Source organism: Melospiza georgiana, unplaced genomic scaffold (assembly GCF_028018845.1).
Source record: "Melospiza georgiana isolate bMelGeo1 unplaced genomic scaffold, bMelGeo1.pri scaffold_29, whole genome shotgun sequence".
In the NCBI taxonomy this organism is placed as follows: Eukaryota; Metazoa; Chordata; class Aves; order Passeriformes; family Passerellidae; genus Melospiza; species Melospiza georgiana.
The window spans coordinates 2,201,246-2,209,534 of NW_026652215.1; the positions used below are offsets into that span (position 1 = coordinate 2,201,246).

Genomic DNA, 8,289 nt, shown 5'->3' on the forward strand with positions numbered 1-8,289 from the left:
CAGAGTGACCATGAAATAATCAAGTTTTCAATAGTCTGTGAAAGAAGGAGGGGCAGTAACAAATCTTCTACACTGGAATTAGGAAGGGCAGACTTTGGCCTGTTTAGGAAGCAGATTTGGGGAATACCAAATGAGGTACTGATTGTTTTAAGGGAAACAGCCCTTAAAAACAAATGGGGCCCAGGAAGGATGGACACATTTCAAGAAAGTAATGTTAAGCGGGAAGCATCAACATTGGATAGAAACTCAGGCAACTTAGGAAGTGTTTAAGGGTGTTGTTAGGTCATGCAGAATGAAAAGCTGAGATGTGAAAGCTCAATTAAAACTTAACCTGACCACTTCTCTGAAAAATAATAGGAAATGTTTCTATAAATAAACTAATAGCAAAACATGGGATAAGGTGAACCTCTACTCTTTATTGGATGCAGTGGAGAATATAGTAACAAAAGATAAGGAAAAGGCTATACTACTTAACAACTTGTTTGTCTCAATTTTCAATATTAAGACAGGTTGCCCTCAGGACAAGTGTTCTCCTGAGCTGGTAGATGGGCACAGGCAGCAGAACAGCCCCTGGAATCCAGGAGGAAGCAGTGGGTGACCTGCTGAGCCACTCAGATGCTCACAGGTGTATGGGATCAGACAGGATCCATCCCAGGGCAATGAGGGAGCTGTGGATGAGCTCCCCAGGCTGCGCTCCATCATTTACCATCAGTGCTGGCTCAGCAGGGAGCTCCCAGAGGACTGGAGGTGCCAGTGTGAGCCCATCCCCAAGAAGGGCTGGAAGGAGGAGATTGGGAACTCCAGGCCTGTCAGCCTGACCTGGGTGCCCAGCAAGGTTATGGAACAGATCACCCTGAGTGCCATCACAGGGAGCCTACAGGATGGCCAAGGGGTCAGAGCCAGCTAGTGTGGATTTAGGAGTAGCAGGTCCTGCCTGAGTGATCTGATCTCCTTTTATGACCAGGTGACCCATCTGTGGATGCAGGAAAGGCTGTGGATGTTGTGTGCCTGGAATTCAGCAAAGCCTTTGACACTGTCTCTGACAGCATTCCCTGGAAAAGCCGCAACCCGTGGCTTGGGCAGGTTCTCTCCTTGCTGGGAGATTTAAGAACTGGCTGGAGGCTGGGCTCAGAGAGTGGTGGGGATGATGCTGCACCCAGCTGGTGTCCAGGCACTGGTGGTGTCCCCCAGGGATCTGTGCTGGGCCCAGTCCTGTTTAATATCTTCACTGATGATCTGGCTGAGGGGATCGAGTCCACCATTCACAACTTGCAGATGGCACCAAGCTGGGTGTGAGTGTGGATCTGCTGGAGAGCAGGACAAGAAGACACAGCCTTAAGCGGCACCAGGGGAGGTTCAGGCTGGAAAATAGGAAGGAGTTCTTCACAGAAAGGGTGACTGGGCATTGGAGTGGCTGGCCAGGGGGAGGTGGCAGAGTCCCTGTCCCTCTTCAGTGGCACTTAGCGCCATGGTCTGTGTGACAAGGCAGTATTAGGGCATTGGTTGGACTTGATGATCCCAAAGGTCTTTTCCAGCCTATTTGATTCTGTCATTCTGTGATAAATGGGACACTCTGGGGCCATTGTGACACTGCAAGGCCTCATGGAACTAAGAGGACCATGGTGACACCATGCAGCCCCACAGAACCAGGGGTCCACTGGGGCCAATTGGAACCAGGCAGTGCACTGTGACACTCTGGGTCCTTGTGGAACCACAGAGGCCATTGTGACACTGCAGGGCCTTGTGTAACCAAGGGGTTTCACCATTTTGACACTAGAACACCAAGGAGACCATTGGGAGACTCCAGGGCCCAGTGGAACCAAGGGGCCATTCTGACACTGCGGGGCCTCATGGAACTAAGGGGACATTGTGACAGTGCAGGATCCTGTGTCACCAAGGGGCCACTGTGACACAAGGGGGCCTCAGGGGATCTGGAAGAACGTTGTGACACTGTGTGGCCTCGTAGAAACAAGGAGTCCATTGTGACACTGAGGGGACTTGTGGAACTACAGAGACCATGGTGACAGTGTGGGACCTCATGTACCCATGGGGCCATTGTGACACTCTGGGGCCTCATGGAACCAAGGGGCCACTGTCAAACTGCAGCACAAACAAGAACATGTGAAGTCCCATGGTACCAAGGAGTCCATTGTCACATTTTCTGGCCCCATGGAACCAAGGAGACCATTGTTGCTCTGAATGGTCTCATGGACCCAAGGAGAACAGTGTGACAGTGCAGGGCCTTGTGTAACCAAGAGGCCATTGTGACACTGAGGGGCCCCCTGGAACCTAGGACATCTTTGCAGATGACACCAAGCTGGATGTGAGTGTTGATCTGTGGGAGCATAGAAGGGCTTTGCAGAGAGACCTGGACAGGCTGGATTGAGGGGCTGAATCCAGCAATTTCAGGTTTAAAATATCCAAGTACCAGGCCCTGCAATTTAGCCCCAGTGCTACAGGCTGGGGATGGAGTGGCTGAACAGCAGCCAGGCAGAAAGGGACCTGCAGGGACTGATGAACAGCAGGCTGAACATGAGCCATCAGTGTGACCAGGTGGCCAAGAAGGCCAATGGCTCCTGGCCTGGCTCAGGAATGGTGTGGCCAGCAGGAGCAGAGCTGATGTGCCAGCACTGATCTGCCCCCAGCTCTGCACACAGACATTGCTGGTGGAGCTCCAGAGAAGGCAACAAAAGGGCATCTCTGCAGAAAATTTTGCTGGGACATCCTTTACTTCCTTTAAATACACCAAGAGTGCAGTCCCCCATTGACACAGTCTGTGGCCACAGGGAAGGTGGAGAGAAACAAAATGAGAAATGGCACAAGCAATGATGTTTCTTTGTGGACAGAATGGAAAAACTAAAACAAAGGAAAGAAATCTCCAAAATGAAACCAAAAAGAAGTATCAAAAACTAGTTTTATTACAAGTGATTTGCAGAAATTGACCAGCAGTTTAATGTTCCTGAAAGCATCCAGTCATCAGTCTCCTCACAGCAGCCTTGAGCTCCTGGTTCCTCAGGCTGTAGATGAGGGGGTTCAGGGCTGGAGGCACCACCGAGTACAGAACTGACAGGGCCAGATCCAGGGATGGGGAGGAGAGGGAGGGAGGCTTCAGGTGAGCAAAAATGACAATGCTGATGAACAGGAAGACCACAGCCAGGTGAGGGAGGCAGGTGGAAAAGGCTTTGTGCCGTCCCTGCTCAGAGGGGATCCTCAGCACGACCCTGAAGATCTGCACATAGGAGAAAACTATGAAAACAAAACAACCAAATAGCAAGCAGGCACTAACTGCAATTAGCCCCAGTTCCCTGAGTGAGGAATGTTAGCAGGAGAGCTTGAGGATCTGGGGGATTTCACAGAAGAACTGGCCCAGGACATTGCCGTGGCACAGGGACAGGGAAAATGTATTGGCTGTGTGCAGCAGTGAATTGAGAAAGGCACTGGCCCAGGCAGCTGCTGCCATGTGGGCACAAGCTCTGCTGCCCAGGAGGGTCCCATAGTGCAGGGGTTTGCAGATGGACACGTAGCGGTCATAGCACATGATGGTCAGGAGATAAAACTCTGCCCCAATAAAGAAGAGAAAGAAAAAGAGCTGTGTAGCACATCCTTTGTAGGAGATGTTCCTGGTGTCCCAAAGGGAATTGTGCATGGCTTTGGGGACAGTGGTGCAGATGGAGCCCAGGTCGCTGAGGGCCAGGTTGAGCAGGAAGAAGAACATGGGTGTGTGCAGGTGGTGGCCACAGGCTACGGTGCTGATGATGAGGCCGTTGCCCAGGAGGGCAGCCAGGGAGATGCCCAGCAAGAGGCAGAAGTGCAGGAGCTGCAGCTGCCGCGTGTTTGCCAATGCTAGCAGGAGGAAGTGGCTGATGGAGCTGCTGTTGGACATTTGAGCTGTCTTGGCATGGGGATCTGTAAGAAAAGAAATCATGGAATTGTTGGGTTTGGAGAGAACTTTAAATATCCCAGCACAGCCTGGGGGCACTTTCCCCCCACTGCCTGCCCAGGGCTCTGCTGCCTGGAGCAGTCTCTGCCAGCAGCTGCTTCCCTGTGCCCAGGGCTGGGCCCTGCCAGTGCTGCCAGAGCCCAGTCCAGCCCTGGGGGCTCAGCTCTGCCCTGAAGACCCCTCCCAGCTCTGGCACTGCCCAGGGGATGCTCTGGCTCTGCAGGCTCTGATAGGAATGTCAGAGCAACCCTGAGGAGGCTGGAAAAGCGACACTGATGCTGCCTCAAAGCGGCCCTGTGCAGATATTTCTCACTGCCTGCTTTATTCAGATCTGAGACAAAATGTTTTTATTATTCCATTCTGAACTGAGAGATGAAAATCTATAGGCTCCATCCAGGCAACCCAGAGCAGTATATTAAAAAAGCAGGATTTTTGCTTTTATGCAGCCCCTGCCTTGCTATGCTCCCTGTATAATGTACTTGGAAATGTGCTGCAGTTAAATGCCATGCTAAGAGCAGCCCTGAACAATGCAGCATCCTCACCACACAAGGAGAACACTTCCAAGCCTTACCAGCTGTCTCCTCCCACCCAGATCTTTTCCCCCATTGTTGGCAGCAGCTGCCGGGGCTGGCTGAGAGGGTTCCCTGGCAGCAGCAGAGTCCCTGCCCCAGCACAGCGCCCTGGGCTGCAGGACCCTGCTCTGCAGGACAGCCCTGGGCACCCCTGGCTGCTGTGCACAAGAGACAATCAGAGAATGTACTCACAGTGTCTGTAGGCATTGGGATGTTCGAGCTGCAGGAGATCATTCCAGGAGCTGCAGCTGCATTGTCCTGCAGCCAGAGGTTCCTGTGCCAAGGGCTGGCAGTGATTCTGCCCCAGGCACTTCTCAGCCCCTTCCCAGCCCTGACTGATTGAACTTTCTGTGCCTTTGTGCTGTGCTTGGGGTGGCTGCAGGCAGTGACCCAGTCCTGCTGGGCTGGCAGAAGAGCTGCTCATCAAGAGAAATGTGCTTTTGAAGCTCTTCTTGGTTACCAGGAGCTGCCCTGCCCAGCTCAGCAGCAGAGACACAGCACCAGGACTTTAATGAGCCTCTGGGGCTTTGTGCTGAGGCCATGAACATCAGTCCTTTAGAGGGAGCTGAAGAAACCTCTGCAGAAGTCAAAGTCAGAATCCAACTCCAAAGTTTCTTAGACTTTTAATGGGTCCCACTGAGGAGCACAACTGAGAAAGTGTCCCCAGGCCCCAGGCAGAGCAGAGAACTGGAGGCAGTGATGACAGGTGGGGACAAAGAGAAGCCAAGCCTCGGTGCCCTGGGGCACAGCAGGGTCCGTGCCACCAAGGGCTGGGAGGAGACACCTTGTCCTGAAGCACTGGGGCCTCCTGGCACAGCCCCAGCCAGGCTGGGCACTGTCCCCCCTTGTCCTGCCCTCAGCATGCCCCCTAGCCCACATCCCAGTGGCCTCAAGGATCTGCTGGGAGTCCCTGGGGAGCCTTGCTCAGGAATGGCCCTGGGGGCTCCTGAATGCTCCCTGCAGGTACTGCAGGTTTTTCAAAAGACTTTGGGTTTGGCTTTTGCCTTGGAGTCTCTGAGAGGTTTGTGCACTCATGGCCTCCAATTATCTACTAAAGTCCCTGGAGAGGCTTTGTCAGTAACAACACTCAGTGGGGCTCATTAATGCTTCAAGGTACTTCAGTTATTTTAAGGTACTTGGTGTTGCCCTTTGGATACAGACTCTGTGAGAGGTTTGTGCAATCATGGCCCCAATTATCTATTTTAATGAGTCCCTTGAGAGCTTTGTACTGACATTCAGTGGGGCTCATTAATGCTTTGAGGTACTCAAGGTTTTAAGGTACTTTGGACTTTTCTTTCTCCACTCTCCATCTCTGAGAGGTTTTTGTGCCATCCTGGCCTCCAATTCTCTCCTGCATGGAGTCCATGAGGAGCCTGTGTTGGAGAGGGACCTCAGTGGGACCCATTCATGCTTTGAGACACTTTGGGTCTTTCCTCTGGCTTTGACTCCTGGAAAGGTTAGTGCAATCTCCTCTCAGCTCCTGAGGTTCAAGGGCTCAGCTTCAAATGCACCTCAGAACTCATTAGGATCAGGCAAGTCCTGCCAAACCATGGCTCTGCCTTGATTTCCCTCTGGTCTGGAGCAGTTCATCAGGAAGATTTCCTTTCACAGTTACAGAGAAATGTTTCAATGAGCTTCTAAGAAATATGTAATCCTATTTTAAAGACTGTATTTTATTACTTTTCTCTTTTGAGAAGAGGTGATTGCAGCATTCCATTCCTGCTATTGATGTAGTGCTGCTCCTAAGGAGGTCTGGCCATGTCAGAAGAGTTATACATTGGAACTGGAGTCCATTGTGGACAGCCATGCCTCAGATTCCGCAACCCCATGTGAGACATGATTTTCACTTTCAATATTTTCAATGGTTTATTAAGTCCTTATCAAAATACAACAGAAGGTTCTTGATTTCATATCTTTTCAAATACAACAGAAGCAGAAGACTGAATAAAGAAAAGAATACAGTGCCGGAAGCAAAGAATTCAGTCACCATGTGCTCATCTACAAAATGGATGCTCTGTCTTTTACACCTCTAGCCCCTCCCAAAGTCTTGTCAATCGACTCCTTTTTCTCTGTCTAGTGGTGGAGATCACTGTCTTACACCTTGATTGGAGGTCAGGTGCTGCCATAGTAACAAGCCGACCCTCCCAAATGCCCCAACTACTGAGGCCATCCTGTGATAACAATTAAAGGGGGAGGGGAAAGATAACTATACATCTACAAAACTTCTCTTAACATATATTTAATATTCACCCCTGTAGAAGTCTATCCGAAAATCCTTCATTTTTTGCCTCACAATTGTCATGAGAAAAGACTACCGAAGGGTTAAAGCTGCTAAGCCGGTTGGGAAAGAAAGTCTCCTGCTTATCTAGTGTGTTCACAAGTGATGTTTGTAGAACACGCCATGCTGTACTCGAAGGGGGCATGCTGCCCTTTTCTGGACAATTGAACTGGACTTTCTTCCAAACTCCTGAACTGGCTGGACTGAGCTCTGGGGTTGCTCCCCCCCGCTCCATGAGAAGACCCCTCTTGCCTGTCTTCAACCACCGTGACAGACCAACAGAGATGCGAATCCCCTCATCAAGGAACCAAGAACCCCTCTGGCACCCCTTTGGCACCCCCATGGCACCCCCCTGGCAACCCCATGGCACCCCCATGGCAACCTCCTTCCAGAGACTGGGACTGTACTCCCTCCCAACTCAGGGAGGGGGAAAAACCTAACGTACCTGTGAGCATTCGGCCATGAAAACAATGGACTTCTCCCCTCCATGGAAACCTAATTTCAGCCACCCTTCCCCCAACCAAGAACAGTATATATATTGGGGTTCGGTCCGACTGTCCTTTGAGTACTCCCCAAGACGTGTACCAGCAAGTTTCGGTGGCGGGACCCCGAAGACATCACGTTTTGGTAGCTATACCCCATTCCCTGACCTTCTTTCCTCCCTTTATTCCTTGTCTTACCCTTCTCTTCCCCGGATCCCTTAACCAAACGCATACTTAGCTGTGGTTATAATCAATAAAATTGCACCTTGTTGATTTGTTACTGCAAAACCCCTGTGCCTCTTGTTGGTTATTTTTGCACCCAAAAATCATTCGTCACCCGTTCATTTTGGGTGGACCTTCACAACCCCTTAACTGTGAGAGTCAACCACAGAATTACTCATCTATAACAAACCTCCTTTTCTTTTTGTAGAAGTCATTTTGCACGAACAATTTAAGTAAAAAAATTTTCTCTCTCTCTTGAATGAGTCACACCAGCATCTGTTGATGTGGCCAAGGACAGTGGGAACAGGAGAAAAAATCTCAGGTTTTCCTTAGACACATTTATTTGGAATGCACAAAATGGCACTCCAGAGGTCCAGTATGGCTTTGACTCCCATCTACCGTGCCTATGTGGCTGCTACCCATAGTCAGTGTATCTTAGGGTTGAGTACAGTGGCCAACTCAGTCCTGCCCTCCAGTCCCTGTTGAATTAAAAGACAACTGAGGAATTATAGAGATCTGGTATGGCCTTTTGTCCCTACCTTACCATGCCTACGGGGTTGTTACCCACAGCAGGGGTATGGAGCCTTCTTGGTAGCAAACAAAGGGGCCAACCCAGTCTTGCTTCCCTTCTTTTGTCTTATTTTCTTAAAGAAGCTGTCCCATTAACTTTTACAGTCCCTTGTGTACTTCTCCTCAACAAATGCTGGTATTTCTCATCCATTAAAACAGGAAGAGTTCTCAAGCTGTTGACTCCACTTTTTGGGTGTCTTGGTGTTTTTCTGGTTGTCTTTCAGT

General features: G+C 50.4%; 1 pseudogene; it reads right to left on the reverse strand.

Annotated features, from left to right (window-relative positions):
* Positions 1-2,950: 2,950 nt before the first annotated feature.
* LOC131096460 (olfactory receptor 14J1-like) lies at positions 2,951-3,907 on the reverse strand (annotated as a pseudogene).
* Positions 3,908-8,289: the final 4,382 nt, after the last annotated feature.